This window comes from Eleutherodactylus coqui, chromosome 1 (genome assembly GCF_035609145.1).
Source record: "Eleutherodactylus coqui strain aEleCoq1 chromosome 1, aEleCoq1.hap1, whole genome shotgun sequence".
Taxonomy (NCBI): domain Eukaryota; kingdom Metazoa; phylum Chordata; class Amphibia; order Anura; family Eleutherodactylidae; genus Eleutherodactylus; species Eleutherodactylus coqui.
In genome coordinates this window covers 225915317-225929664 of record NC_089837.1, presented here as the reverse complement: position 1 = coordinate 225929664, position 14348 = coordinate 225915317, and positions in this window count along the sequence as shown.

Genomic DNA, 14348 nt, shown 5'->3' with positions numbered 1-14348 from the left:
GACCCAGAGTACGAACCATTTATTACCACCCTCTGCTTTCAATCCCTGAGCCACTACTTTACCCAGCTCCACGCGTTTTCACCAAGACCGGGCTGTCTCATTTTACATAGCAACTTATTACCGTATGCGGCATGGTGTCAATTGCTTTAGAGAAGTCCAGATATACGAGATCAATAGACTCTCCCAGGTCCAGCCTAGAACTTACTTCATCATAGAAGCTGATCAAATTGGTCTGACATGATCGACCCTTTATGAACCCATGCTGATGAGTTATGCTGTTGTTTTCCTTGAGGTATTCTAGAATGGCGTCTCTCAGAAACACCTTGAATATTTTTCCAATTATTGAAGTGAGACTTGCCAGCCTCTAGGTATACTATAGGTCAGGGGCATACCTAAAGGCTCAGGGGTGCAAAAGTTCAGCTCAGATATACATAGATAGATAGATAGAAGAATCATGATTATTGCTTTCTTTAATGTGTACAGCTTGTTGCTCATGGACACATCAAGGATAACCAGAAATAAGACATAGATACAAAAGGTTTCATGTAAAGAATGAAAATTAGGATAATTGGACAGGCATTCTTGTATCCTGACGCCACCGGAAGCTAGGGGTTTGACAGGAGGAATGCCCCCCTCACACCCCCAGCTCTCGATAGGGTCAATAGGTGAAGGTCCTGGAAGTTGCTAAACCTAATAGCTGTGAGCCATAAGCAATGGCACTGAGCAGCTGTTCCCCGGGCCTGGTGCTGTGGCCTCCCAGCTGTCCTCCACCTGCTGTGTGCGGCAGCAGGCTGTAACACTGTGTGCGCTGTCCCTGTAGGCTCCCTGTCCTCCTCATACAGTGTGCGGGGGATGCATGTCAGGGAGTGCAGCGCACCGCTGCCGGCTCCCTACTGCGCTCCTGCAGTGTGTGCATGCTGTCTGTGACTTACAGGACCCCCGCCGCTGTGTTGTCCCTGCTGACGACCGGAAGCTTCAATACATGGGGGGTTGGTTGCTGTGCCTTCTGCGGCACTGCACCCAAAGCCGCTTCACAGCACTGTCGCCGCAGTCATGCCGACCCCGCTCTGCTCTTCAACACAGAGCAGGATGCTGCCTTCTGAGCTGCGGGTGGGGAAGGGCCTTTCAGGTGGGGCAATGCTTACCTGCAGTGTAGTTCCTGAAGTTACAGAAGTCAAGCATTGCTTGATAAAGACCTAGTATGTGAGGTCAATACGTCGCAGTCTTTTTATGTTTTTATACTGGGGAATAAAAGAAGATTTTGCTAAGTAAAGTTATCTAGTGTGCTGGTCCTCCTTCTGAAATTTTCCTACTTAAGCAACTTTTGAGTGATAATCATTGTGTCATTTACAGCGCAAGATGATTGCTTAAAATGAGCAATCACCTTGAGCTGCCAGCGGAGGATGCAGAAAACAAGCGGGGTGTCCCTGCTTGCCTTCTACATCATCTGTTCCCTTCTCGCAGCGTCCGGCTATTATACAGCCGAGCACTCGGAGTGGAGGATGCAGAAGACAAGCGGAGGGTCCCCGCTTGCCTTCTGCATCCAAATGTTTTCTGCATGGAGCGCCCGGCTGTTATACAGTCGAGCGCTCCGTGCCAGGTATGGGGAACAGAGCTGGACCTGCTCTGTTCTTCATACCCAGCCTGTCATCAGGGAGCGGGATACTGCTGAAACAATATAACTTTTACTTAAATAAACTTGGTAAAACAGGTAATACAGGTACAATTCACTTTCATTAGTTACAGGCTTAAGCTCAGAGATGGGGAGGATACACAGGATCAATAAGGCCCTATAGTCCAAGTTATCTATATGTCACCGGTCCTGCATTGGGAGCACTTCGGAGGAGGAAAGGGGGTAGGGGTCACTCCGGATACACTCTGGCAGAAACAAATATTAAAGGAGAAGGCTAGAGAACCTCTGTGCGGTGATCACAGCTATGGATGGCTGCACAGGAAAAGCCTGTGGTGTGTACAGTTACCTGTTTTTAGGAACTGGGATTGCTCTCTCTCTATGGCAGGGACTCACTCCTCTCACATCCACTCTCCAGATTCTATTGGATGTCACTTCTCTTCCTCCATCTTCACCTACATGGAAGCTGATGTTGTTCCCCTCGGCTCTGTGTTAGCACTCCTGAAGATGGACTCGAACACCTTTCCCACTCAAGCACTCACATTTATACCTTCACTCATACCACATGACACAGTACAATAGATATATTCAGAAGACAAAGCTGACAGGCAAAGATTTTTATTACAGTTAACCCTTCAGACGCTGTGCAACACACACACAGAATATGACATGAGAGCTTTACACACTGCATCCACAGAAGACAAACATGTTAGACATTTATGGAGGGGACCAGGAGGGTCTTCTGGGCCACTACACTAACAGGGCATGGGGTCTAGTGGATGTGTTAGGGCAGGCACAAAAGGCGACTGGGCCCAGGATGCCCTCAACAACCACCAGTGGAGAGGACCATCTGATCATCCAACAAGCATGAGCAGCTCCATCTATTTTGTTGTCCACCATCCAAAGACAGGTGGCATCATCGTTACAGGCCCCTTGGTCTGTTAAAACCATTTCCAGGCCATTGGCTTAAAGACTTTTGGTCTCATGGTGCCCATTATGTGTACCCACCCTCTTTGCCATTGTGTCGTTAATGATGAAACTAGCGTGCTATGCAGTGCAACCAAATTGTGTTCAGCGACAAAGCCTGGTTTAGATTTGCAGCTCACAACAGCTGTGTTCATGTCTAGAGATCTGGGGGTAAGCGCCTCAATCTTGCCTTTGCTGTCCCATATGACAGTCGGTCACCCTAGTGATATGTTCAGGACATCTTGCAGCCAGATGTGTTCCTCTCATGCCAGGGCTTCCAAGAGGCAGCAGGATAATACTCGGCCGAACACACAAGGGTGTAGTATGAATGTCCCCACAACATTGTCTGCCCACTCACCTGATTTATCGCCAATAGAACATGTATGGGACCATCTGGGTCACTAACTTCGAAAGCCTATGAGTTTGCCCGATCTAGAAACTCAGTTGCAGCAAACATGGATTAATATGCCTGGGATATCATGCAGAATCAGTATGCCTCCATGCTTGCCCATATCACATCTTACTTATATCATATACATTTTCATTTGATTCTAACAATTTCTTCTAGATGTTTGATTTTTTTTTGACAATGAGTGTATTTTCATACTCTTAGTCCTTGATGTTTTTTCTTTCTTCTGGACAACTTATCCAAAAATCACAGACAGCCATCATGTTATATAGACATATTAGAAAACCATAATGAATGATAAAGATTATAAGCGATACGTGTCTGGATGTCAGATACTGATGTCATCGCCTTAGGCCGTGCTCACACGACCGTAAGTGTAGAACGCTAGGTCACGCAGCATTTTACCACTGTGGAGCCGCCGATGGCCGGTGTACTGCCGTGTATGGCAGCGAAATTGTACTGCGCATGACAGCGTATCTCACATATGTTGTCATATGCAGTATACCTTTTTTTTTAGGTTTCCTGCGACGTTGCAATGCCCTCTCGCACGCGTGTGTATGTAGCAAAATAGATCATGCTGCGTTCTTTATTATGCTCTCATATTATGCAATTCCAACACGCTAACGTGAGCGGAACTGAGTAAGGTAATGTAATTGATTGCCTGTGAATTACCGTTTATCACACTGGTGTACAGAGCCCTGTAATACATGGTACTCATACACTCGTGTGAGACCAGCCTTTCCAGCATTTACCGTGAGCTGTTTAATAATAACTTGCTTAAATAACAGCAGGTTCGAAAAATTCACAGTCGCATCTCCCTTTTCACGAATACTGGGAAAAAGTATTTTTTACCAACCATCCAGGAATTTGCGGACAGTTCACAGCTCTGTACACAAGTGCAGAGGGCCCTAAAGCCACTAGAGGGCGAGGAGGAGGCAATTTCCCTTTGGCTGATGGTTTCCTCCCATAGTATCTAATGCTGCTACTCAGTTTTTGTATACATGATGATAACTGATTTAGATTTATCATTAACAGCTGCACCATTGGTGCTTTTTTGACTCTAAATAAGTTGCAGATCTGCAGTTGATTTTGGTTGCTGCTCCTTTCACACTGGAGAGGAGTGGCAGGTCTGCAGTTGATTTTTTTAAACTCTTTCTTATTAACATTTTTCCATAATATACAGACATAAGCAGGCAGTATTGATGATATATAGTAAGATCATATATACCATGCATTTCCTTTTACATCAATTATGTCTTAGTATTTCTGTTAACACGTTTGAATATGGACATAGCCTTCCCAGTTTTATATTCTATGTGTAACACTTATGCCTCATACTTGCACTCTACCTTCTCTACCCCCCCCCCCCCCCATCCCTTTCCTTTCAAACCTCCCAATACCATCCTTATAAAACAATAACAATAACTAATATCAACCCAGCAGTGGACACTACTAGCGATCCTTTGCCTTCTATGCTATGCTATCTTTAAGGTTCCCAGACGGTTCGCGTCATCTTGAGTATAGTACCACATTGTGTTGGTGAACTGCCTCATACATTCAGTGATTTTGTTGGGGTTTAGATACTTCTTTATAAAATCCCTCAAGTTTTTAAAAATTGGGGGCTTGCAATGTCACACGCTGCTCTATCTTCACTCTCTTCATTTTCAAGACGTATTTTAGTTGCTGTAAAGTATCATTTATCCCTGGGGGTCGGCGGGGGGGGGGGGGGGGGGAGGGGGGGGCATTGGCTTGTAACCAATTGTTCAATAAACATCTCTTACTTATCAAGAGAGTAGTATGTATCATATTGGCCTTTCTCGTCTGATCCGGGAGAAAGTGGGATATGAATATTTGTGGTGTTAACTGAAAGAACTGACCTCCAATATCTTGCACCAGCTTTTGAATCTCGGCCCAGTACTTTTTGATCTTAGGACAGTGCCAGATGTCATGTAGGAAGTCAGATTTTGGCAGGGAGCATCTAGGGCATTTTAGGAAAACATTTTTTTTTAATGGACATAGACTAAATGAAAAAAAAATTAACCCCAAAAAACGGACGTGGGTATAGCGAGGTAATTAGGGTGTGAGAGGCGCTGATGATTGGCTGATGGGCACAGGATTTTTCGCTGCTATCTCTCTCCTCTCACAAGACTCTCTCAGTGAGGGGAGGAAGATATGCAGGACTAATCCTGTGCCGTATTTACTAAACACATGACATGGGTGGCTGTGATAGGTATATCACAGCCATCCATGTTAGCAGGGACCAATCACTGTGGTCCCTGCTGGTTACTATGCCTAAGTCACTGTGGTATATGCTTGTACTGCGTATATGCAGCCATTTTGTCGGTACATGCGTAGATCAGCGGGGGTACCCAGCACTTTAGTAGGCTTCGAGGGACCTTTGGTGAGTATTTTCATCTTCCCTGGCAGATTGGCTCTGTGAAGGGAGATGAAACTAACTTTATTTCACTTTTTTAAACTTTTCTGTGATTGGATAACGGCGATCACGGTCCCAGGGACGAGTCACAACGGTCCCCGATGGCTTCTCCAGCCGGGAGATTCCAAATCACCAACATCGAACAGATCTTCTGTCCAGGCATCGCCATTTTTCCTTTGGCGTGTGCACAAAAGCTGCTGGAAGGTCCTTTCCGGACCAGATCATCGCGGGACATCATGGAGGATCCAATCCGTGAGGGGAGCTGAAGCTCTTAACTTTTTTTTACTTTTTATTTTCATCCATGCAATCGGCATTATCTGTTGGAAAACAATGATTGCATGACAATCTGATAATTTACAGGACATCACAGGCGCTGCAGCCAATGGCAGTGCTGTGATTGCTGTAGCACCTGGGACATTTTGTGAATCTGATGTCAGGACCCAGAGCAGCATAATGGGGCACATCGGGGAGAGGGGTCTATATGCCTGATAGTTATTTTAATACATGAGGTTTTATAGGAATAAAAAAACTTTTCTGAAAACCCCTTAACCCCTTCTCGCCCCATGACGTAAGCGTACGTCATGGGAGCGGGGTACTTCCTGCAAAATGATGTACCCTTACGTCATGGGGATAGCGCGAGATCATAGCATATCTCGCGCTATCCCACAGTGGGAGCCGGCTGTCACTAGTAGCCAGCATCCCGCTGCAACGGCAGGGGGCATCAGAGATGCGCCCCCCGCTGCTAACCCCTTCCCTGCCGCGATCTAAGTATATCGCGACAGCTAAAGGGTTCACAGAGGGAGCGCGCTTAGTGAAACGTACAATACATTGAACATGCTTATTATCCTACACGGCAAAAAGCGTTTAAAAAATGCTAAAAAACTGAGGCAAAATGCTAATTTTTAGCATTTTGCCTCCCAAAACAACGCAATAAAAGTGATCCAAAAAAACGTGTGTACCCCAAAATGGTACCAATAAAAACTACAGCTCGTCCCGCAAGAATAAGCCCTCACAGAGCTCCGTCCATGGAAAAATAAAAAAGTTATAGGACTTTGAATGCAGTGAGTTTAGAAAAAAATAATAATTTCCCCAAAAAAGGGTTTTTATTGTGGAAAAGTGGAAAAACCTAAAAAAAATGTAAGAATTTTGGTATCATTGTAACCGTACCGTCCCGCAGAAAAACATGTAGTGTGTTATTTATGCTGCATAATTAACGCTTTAAAAAAAAATAAAAATCTATGGCAGAATTGATGCGTTTTCTCTCCCTACGATCATAAAAAAATAATAAAAGTTTTACAATATAGTCTATGTACCCAAAAGAGGTACCAATAAAAACTACAGTTCGCCACGCAATAAACAAGCCCTTATACGGCCGCGTCGACGGAAAAAGTAAAAAAGTTATGGCTTTTGAAAAATGGAGATGAAAAACTACCAAAAATCGTTTGGTCCTCAACACCAAAATAGGCCATGTCCTAAAGGGGTTAATTTGCAATTGCTTAGTGTTAAAAGGATACCCCTTTATGTCATCTGGGAAATATGAACTATCTTTTGGTATTTAGTTCTGAGGTGAGAAAGGTGAGACTTATGATTGTGGGAAATTGGAGTCCAAACGTTATTTATTTTAGATGAAGCAGGAGGAGGTTGTCCATTTATCCATCTGAAGGAAAACTGTATTGCGTTTTGATAACTAATGGCGCATTCACATGGGGATTCATCCAGATATCGTGCGTGAAAAGAACACGTTGCTTTCAATGTATTTACTCACATGAGCGACTTTTCTCTCTGAAATAAGGAAGATGGAATGATACCTCTGCAGCGCCACCTATTGGATGGCAGCATTCCTGCAAATCAATGTACAACGCTTTAACGAGTCTGTAAAACAATGATTGGGAATAGGACACCCCTCTTTTCTCTTGGACTAATGGTCCAAGATTGAAAGATCACTGCATGCCCTATTTTTGGGCTATCCTGTTTTTAGAACCGCTCATTGTTTATCATGGCAAGAAAATTCCCATCGCAGTTGCATGTAGTTGAGACTTTCACACACGTGAAAATCGCACGTTGCAGAGATCTGATACATTTTTCTTGCAAAACGCATTGCAACTCAGTGAGTTTCTCGGACCGATATCTGACTTGCCCATGTGAATGCATCCTTAGTATTGCTTAAAAAGCTGGTGGACAAGGCAACAGAGTTTTGTGAAAAGTGCCTGGGAATCTGTAGCCTAAGATAGCAGCAATATCTGCTTCATGTTGAACATTTCCCCTCATAACTTCAATATATTTAAGGGCTTGCCTTTTAAAAAACATCTTTAAAAAAAAAAACAAGAAAATTGACACTAACCCAAAAAACGCAAGTGAAAAATGTGCTATTTGTACCATGTTTAATGTTTCCCTGCTGACTTGCAGCCAAGCTTGCGATCCTTTGCTGCGGCTGTGACAGCCACAGCGGGGATTCCCTCCATCCCTGAAGTGATGCGAGGCTGTTTTCACATGAAAACTCCTCGCATCCACTGGTTTCACATGGTTGGGAGAGCGATATTGGATGCTAACCTGGGTATCTCCGGTATATTATCATGTATGTGCAGCTGCTGTATATAGTGATTGTTACGATCGTGTGGGCAACCTAAGCATGGGAGCCCACCCGATTGTACCCCAAAAATGGGGAGAATGGATGGGATGCACGCACACAGGTAGCACCAGGGTCACACGGGATTCACACAGGTTTCAGGCAACTGACCCTGTTCTACACGGGAAGATGGCATGGCCCTACCTAAGCGGGGAACATTACCCCAATAAGGGCAGCCCAGCGGTCTTCGGAACTCGGCCCTAGCTGATCCTAGGAACCACCCCACAGAACAGGAGGCATACACATGCCACATGACAAAGACAGAACAGGATCCACAGCACACAACATGTAACCACTAGAAACAGATAAGCTGAACGTAAATACCAGGTATTGGTTGACATGTTGTACAAGATGTTGAAAGCTAGCGGGCCACTTCACGGCTCCTGGTTATACCGCTAGTCCCTACACTAACCAGGAGTCCAATAGAACCGGACAGCGTTCACACAGAAGGCTGCAACAGGACAGGACACAGATAGCAGGTCACGCAGCAGACTGACAAGAAACTGACAGAATTTAAACGTACAAACGGACATGAACCAGCAAGACAGAGATCACTCAACAAAGCTTGCAACAGGACAGAACAAAGCACTGGACACACAGCCAGCTGCATCAGGAACAGGACAGAGAACAGGGAACAGAGCCAGACAGACTCCACTCAGATCACATGCACACAGAAGGAACTCACCGCAAGTCTATGTGTCCTCATACCGGACAAGTTCTGTGTCCTGTAACAAGTTACAGGACACAGAACTCTATTTAGTGTGAAAATACCTTTAACTGTCTCTAGTCTGCATGATAAAATCTAATTCCTCCAACCCCAAACGTTTAGTACCATCTGCCTACCCCATCTGTTAAATACATATAATTATTCACTATGGTGGACATTATATAGTAAAATGGGTGTTAGTTTTATGCAAATGATTGCAGGATTGTGAGACCCCAGATAAAGACCCTTTTAGACACAACGATTTTCGCTCAAAAATCGCTCAAAGCCGTCTTTTGAGTGATAATGATTGTGCCTAACTGCACTGACATTGTGCAGTTTTCATTAAGCCATCGCTGATCTTTCAGCATGCTGAAAGATCAGCGATCAGTTATCAGGAATTCACAGCGACATACAGCTGATACTATTGTTTCAGCTGTATCCCGCTCCCTGATGACAATTCCTGATAACTGATCGCTGATCTTTCAGCATGCTGAAAGATCAGCGATGGCTTAATGAAAACTGCACAATGTCAGTGCAGTCAGGCACAATGACAATCCTGCAATCATTTGCATAAAACTAACACCCATTTTACTATATAATGTCCACCATAGTGAATAATTATATGTATTTAACAGATGGGGTAGGCAGATGGTACTAAACGTTTGGGGTTGGAGGAATTCGATTTTAACATGCAGACTATAGACAGTTAAAGGTGTTTTCACACTTAATAGAATTCTTCTCTATTCACAAGATAGGGCATAAACATTTGATCGCTTGGGTCTGATGGCTGGGCACCAGTGATCATGATAACTGCATACCGCGACTGCTCCATGTGAAACGACTGGCGGTGCATGTGAGGGTCTGAATGACATTGCAGAAATAGATTGAATGTTGCCCTTTTTTTCACACTCTCCATAATAGTGTTGCAGATAGAGCTTGCCTTAAATAAATTACATAGTAACATAGTATGTTAGGCTGAATGAAGACAATCTCCATCTAGTCCAGCCTGTTTATACTCCTGTGTTGTTGATCCAGAGGAAGGCAAAAAAAAAAAAAACAACGAGCCAATTTAGCTCCTTTGAAGGAAAAAATCCTTCCTGACTCCATAATGGTAGCCAGAGTAATCCCTGGATAAACATTTGAGATCAACAACCCCCAATGTCTATATCCTGTAATATCATAGCGCACATGAGTTGAAAGACATCTAGTCCCCTCTTAAACTTCTCTATGGGCTTTGCCATCATAACATTCTCAGGCAGAGTATTCCACAGTCTCACAGCTCTTACAGTAAAGAACCCCCTACTGTGTTGGTGATGAAACCTGCTTTCTTCTAGACGGAGCGGATGCCCTCTCGTTACCGTCACAGTCCTGGGTATAAACAGATCATGGTAGAGATCCTTGTATTGTCCCCTAATGTATTTATGCATAGTTATTTGGTCGCCCCCTTAACCGTCAGCCTCTCTGGGTATTCCAGTCCTCCCATTCTGTTTATTAATTTAGTTGCCCTACTTTGAACCCCCTCAAGCATTCCAAATCTTTCCTGAGCATCGGTGTCCAGAACTGTACACAGTATTCCATGTGAGGTCTGGGAAGTGCCTTATATAGTGAAAGAATAATGTTCTCATCCCTCGTCCCTATACCTCTTTTAATGCATCCCAAGATTTTATTTGCTTTTGTAGCAGCTGACTGGCATTGGTTGCTCCAGTTAAGTCTACAGTCCACTAGTACCCCCAGGTCTTCTTCCATATCACTTTTCCCTAGCTGTACCCCATTTAGTGTATATTGGTGACATCCGTTTCTCCTGCCCATGTGCATAACCTTACATTTATCAACATTGAACTTCATTTGCCATTTTTCTACCCAAGACCCCAGTTTATCTAGGTCCTTTTACAGCCGTTCATTGTCCTCCATTGTATTATCTCATATAATTTTGTATCATCGGCAAATATTGATATTTTACTGTACAGTCTCTCTATCAGGTCATTGATAAATATATTGAATAGAATGGAGCCAAGTACTGAACCCTGTGACACCCCACGAACAACGGGCCCAATCAGAGTATGAACCATTGATTACCACCCTTTTTTTTTCTATCTCTGAGCCACTTCTTTACCCAGATACACACTTTTTGCCAAGTCCAAGCTGTCTAATTTTGTATATAAACCTATTATGTGGCACAGTGTCAAATGCTTTAGAGAAATCCAGATATATGAGATCAATAGACTCTCCCTGGCCCAGCCTAGAACTTACTTCATTGTAGAAGCTGATCAAATTGGTCTAACATGATCGACCCCTCATGAACCCATGCTGATGGCGTTATGCCATTGTTTCTCAGAACCCCCTCGAATATTTTTCCAATTATTGAAGTGAGACTTACTGGCCTGTAGTTACCAGGCTCTCTTTTAGACCTCTTTTTGTATATTGGAATCACATTGGCAATGCGCCAATCCAGTGGTATAATCCCGGTGTCAATAGTGTCCATAAATATAAGAAATGTCGGTCTAGCTATCTTGTCACTTAGTTCCCTTAGAAGCCTTGGTTGTATTCTATCTGGGCCTGGCGATTTTAATCTTCTTTAACCGGTTGTGCACTTCCTCCTGTGTAAGGCATGCAATATTTAGCAGGGAAGGGAGGTTGTTTTTTTCCCCTTTGCCTTTTCCCCCATTGTCTTCTATGGTTTTCTATGGTTTCTCCTGCATTATGTGTTATAGGGCTAGTGCTTTCAATGCAAATCCTTTGGGTTATTTTTGCTCTCTTTGGTGATCACTTTTTTGCCTCCTCCTTAGCAATTTTGATCTTTTATTTATATGATTTGTTTTTTTTCCCTGTATGATTTTAGCGCTTCTTCGCTTGCTTTAGTAGTTTAAACACTTTCTTTTTTTCGTTTATTGCCCCCTAACAGTCTTGTTGAGCTACATTGGTTTCCTTCTACTTGTAGTTCTTTTATTTTTAAGGGGTATGAACTGCTCACATGAGGTAATTAGGATGTTCATAAACTTCTCTCATTTGTCGTCTGTACTGTTATTTATGAGGATGTTGTCTCAATTAATGTAACCAATAGTAATTCTGAACTGATCAAATTTTGCTTTACTAAAGTTTAGTTTTTTTGTCACTCCCTGATATGGCTTCTTATTGAATGACAGCTGGAAATTAATTAGATTGTGGTCACTATTTTCCAAGTGTCCCTCAAACTGCACCCCCGAGATTCTGTCTGGTTTGTTGATTAATAATAAGTCAGAGTGGCCCTCCCTCTGGTTGGCTACTGCAAAAGTTGGATAAGGTAGTTTCATTTAATTGTTCTGAAGAACTTATCACCCTTGTGATATTTGCAGGTTTTGTCTTCCCATATTATATCCGTATAATTAAAGTCCCCTATAATAATTACTTCTTTGCGCTTTGAGACCTCTTCTATTATCCTTAATAATAAAATATCAGTTTCTTCCGTTGCTTTTGGTTGCCTATAGAAAACCCCTATCAGGATTTTGTTTTTTTTTTCTCTGTATTTCTACCCACAGAAATTCCACGCATTCATCTCCTGCACCTGTATCTTCTTGTAGCCTCGGCATTAACTACGATTTATATACAGACATACCCCTCCCCCTTTCTGATTTCCACGGTCTTTTCTGAAGAGATTATAGCCCTGCCAATTCACCGCTCAATCACACTTATCATCAAGCCATGTTTCCGTTGTTCCCACTATATCATAATTTTCATCAGACTTTCTCACTTCAAGCTCACTCATTTTACTGATCAGACTTCGTATAAATTGTATGGCAATGAATGTAAGGTTATTGTTGTTCTTTATATTCATTGTGCTACTAATGGTACTATTAGCTCTTCTGTCAGTTCTAACTGTACTAACCCCACCCCCTGCTCGACTCCCATTCCTATTACTTGGTCCCTGGTTTCTATCTACACTGTCTACCTCCCTGTTTCTCTTTTTGCCCTCTTCCCCAGTTTTTTAGTTTAGACACTCCTCCAGCCTTCTAGCCATCTTCTCCCCCAGCACAGCTGCACCCTACCCATTAAAATGCAGCTCATCCCTACAGTAAAGCCTGTAGCTGACAGCAAAGTCAGCCCAGTTCTGCAGGAACCCAAACCTCTCCTTCTTACACCAACTCCCTAAGATCCTGCTGCCTTTTTAGTGCGGCTTGTGGTGCAGGTAGTATTTCTGAGAAACTACCTTGGAGGTCCTCGCCCTAAGCTTGGATACTAGGTCCCTGAAATTGTTTTGAGGGCCCTCCATTGACCTCTAATTTATTCATTGATGCCAAGGTGCACCATGACCGCTGGATCCTCACCAGACCCTTCCAGTAATCTGTCAATCCGATCTGGGATGTGTTGAACTTGAGAGCCAGGAAGACAACACAGAAGGGAATGCTAGAGAAACTGTGCACCTGCTTCCTGAGTCAGAGTGGCAAACTATTAACAGCATTACTAAATTGCTTGAAGATGTTTATGGTGAAACCGCTAGTGCTGGAAATCTGAGAGCTGAGGCCAAAGGATGGAGGAGGGCATCCTACAATATACCAACTCTGTCCAAGAGCTTCTGCCCAGCATACAGATGAGAGATTCCTCTTGGCTAAAAACGCTGGAACCGGAAGATGAGATCCTGCGTAACCAGTTCATAATTGGAGTACGCAATGTCCTTGTGGATCTTTCACTAACTTTCCATCGATTGTTAACGGAAGTCATTTCCCCAAGCCAGAATGAGCTCTATGGCCCATTTGCTGTGAGATCTCAAATCGACGAAGGCCGCCGTATGATTGGAAGAGGGAAACCTTGGAAGAAAAAAGTCAGAAAATTACAAGATTCACTGAGTTCTGTCATTGAAGAATTAACCCAAGTGAAAGCTAGAATGGAACAACCCTGGATTGAAAGATTACATTATGAAGCACTTCAACACCCACTTATGCCATCATCTGCCATGAAAAGCTGAAGCATTCCTTTGACTCAGAGTGCAAACAGACATAGTGACTGAAGGCAATTCCAATGTTGGCAAGGTGGAAAGAGAGGCCACTTTGGCAGGGATTGCCAGGGTGGCAAATTGCCCTTCTTGTCAACGCTTACTGGAAAGGCGTAAAGTTCTAAAAATATGAGATTGAATCAAAAATTATCCACACTAGTCAACTTTCAGAAAAGACAAATACATTACTTTTTGACATAATCTGATTGCTTTTGAATACACTTTAAAAATACCTCTTTAAAAATCTTTTCGACTGAGCTGCGAGCCACAAGGCACTGCTGTCTTCACCTCTTTATCAAACATGAATGTTTGTTCTCGTAGGACTTCTTTCAGGTGACCAAACAGTGTTTTGTTTAAATGGACCACTAGCAGTGTATAATTTTCAGAGCAGAGCTGATAAGCAAGGTCCTAACTCGCTATTACCATTCTGTTACATCACAATAGAAATGCAGACTTGCTATCATATACATAAAGGCGAAAGCCCTTACTGACTAACTCATTGATTGACTCGCCACTTAAGGCCCATTTAGATGGGATGTGTGTCGGCAAACGATGCCCGACACTCATCCCCGCATATACTTGCTCATACTTGCCTTTGCATAAATGATGGA